This window comes from Panulirus ornatus, chromosome 72 (genome assembly GCF_036320965.1).
Source record: "Panulirus ornatus isolate Po-2019 chromosome 72, ASM3632096v1, whole genome shotgun sequence".
Classification (NCBI taxonomy): domain Eukaryota; kingdom Metazoa; phylum Arthropoda; class Malacostraca; order Decapoda; family Palinuridae; genus Panulirus; species Panulirus ornatus.
Window position 1 is genome coordinate 1,614,654 of NC_092295.1, and position 2,186 is coordinate 1,616,839.

A 2,186-nucleotide genomic window follows, 5' to 3' on the forward strand; every position below is an offset into this window, starting at 1 on the left:
TACAAGGAAAGCACGGCTACCAATGAGAAGCCAGATGCAAGAGCTTTGTTAATAATCTTTTTGCCTGTTTGTCATATTGTTTGATACCAATAAGGTAAAAATAATTAATGATTTGACTCTACCTAACCCGTCTCCAAAGGAAAATTATGAATGAGACGAAAGTGTCTGCTGGCAAATATTAGAATTACATTCCAATTCATGGATAAGGAAATTTTCATCAAACTATTCTCAGTGTCTTTTAGGCAAAAATTAGAATATGCCTTTCAAATTTGATCGCTGCATTTATGAAGCACAAAGAAATGATAGATGATTGCTAGAAAGATGGAGGCAGAATAAAAAGAGCCACATTTTAGTGCAAGGTAATATGATAGATTTGCCCCCAGTGGAAATGAGAAGAGTAAGGGGTCGTTTCATCATAACCTTCAGGTGTTTATAACAATTTGATGTCAGCTGGGTTCACTTCTTTGAAAAATGCTAAGATGTCGTAACTTCAGGCAATGATAAGATAAGCAATGAATTTGTTTAGAAAAGATGTAAAGAAGTTGTGAATGCATGGCATATCCTAAATGATGAATTGTAAATGGTGACTATACAGAAGTTTAAGTAGCTGTATGGTACTAGAGAATGTTCAGGAGAGAAGGTCCTGCAATTATAGTGTACCTTCCATATACTCTGCAAATTGGTAAGTATGCATTGATTATCCTGTATTTTCTTCAAATGTACAGGTAGCATGGGGAATTAAGCCTTCAAGGAAAAAAAATACTTGCTTTATTCCTTCTCTTCTTACTTTTAGAGAGTGTTCATACAGGATGGAAGGAGTATATCCCTGTACTACATTTAGAATCAAGACTCCCCGTAAGATTTTTTTTCTTCCATAGATAAATTTTTGAGTGACGTCATCCTGTAATTCGGTTCCCGCATTTTAAGCTCTATCCTCATATTTCTTTCTGTTTATATACTGAGCTTGAGAGGCAAATTTCATTTCCTCTAAGCTGTAAGTAATTAATGGATCGTTTCCTTTTCCATGTACTTCAGTTCTAACATTAACCAGAAGACATTTTTATCTTACAGTCCTCCTAACATTGAGGTCTTCCTATGGGACCCCATCTATGTCTCAAAGTGGCTTTCCCCTCAGATTAATATACATTAGTTTGTTCCTGTCAGACAAAAGTCTAGTTTTGTCCACAAAACTCTAGTTTATCTTATTTATCTTGTTATTGCTCACTTTATTCTCTGGATTATCTCATTTATCTTCTTACTGCTCACAATCATCAGAAATAATAATCTTTGATTCAGGGTATTTGATTCTATCTTTAAGTCCTATGACGTGTCAGTCTTGGCAGATGAATTTTTATGATCTTGATTCGATTCCATGAGATATATACGGTACGAGATCCTCCTGTAGCCTATATATGGAACGAGATCCTCCTGTAGCCTATATATGGAGCGAGATCCTTCTGTAGCCTAGCTATATATGGAACAAGATCCTTCTGTAGCGTAGCCATATATAAGGAACGAGACCCTTTTGTAGCGTAGCCATATATGTGGTAGGAGATCCTTCTGTAGCATAGCCTATATATGGAACGAGATTCTTCTGTAGCCTAGCCATATATAAGGAACGAGATCCTTCTTTAGTGTAGCCATATATGTGGTAGGAGATCCTTCTGTAGCATAGCCATATATAAGGAACGAGATCCTTCTGTAGCCTATATATGGAACGAGATTCTTCTGTAGCCTAGCCATATATAAGGAACGAGATCCCTCTGTAGCGTAGCCATATATGTGGTAGGAGATCCTTATGTAGCCTTGGCTATTGTAGATAACGAAAACCATACCCGTTTTGACCTCATAAATGGCTGTTGTAAATAACTAAAACCATACCCGTTTTGACCTCATAAATGGCTATTGTAAATAACGAAAACCATACCCGTTTTGACCTCATAAATGATTATTGTAAATAACGAAAACCATACCCGTTTTGACCTCATAAATGGCTATTGTAAATAACGAAAACCATACCCGTTTTGACCTCATAAATGATTATTGTAAATAACGAAAACCATACCCGTTTTGACCTCATAAATGGCTATTGTAAATAACGAAAACCATACCCGTTTTGACCTCATAAATGATTATTGTAAATAACGAAAACCATACCCGTTTTGACCTCATAAATGGCTATTGTA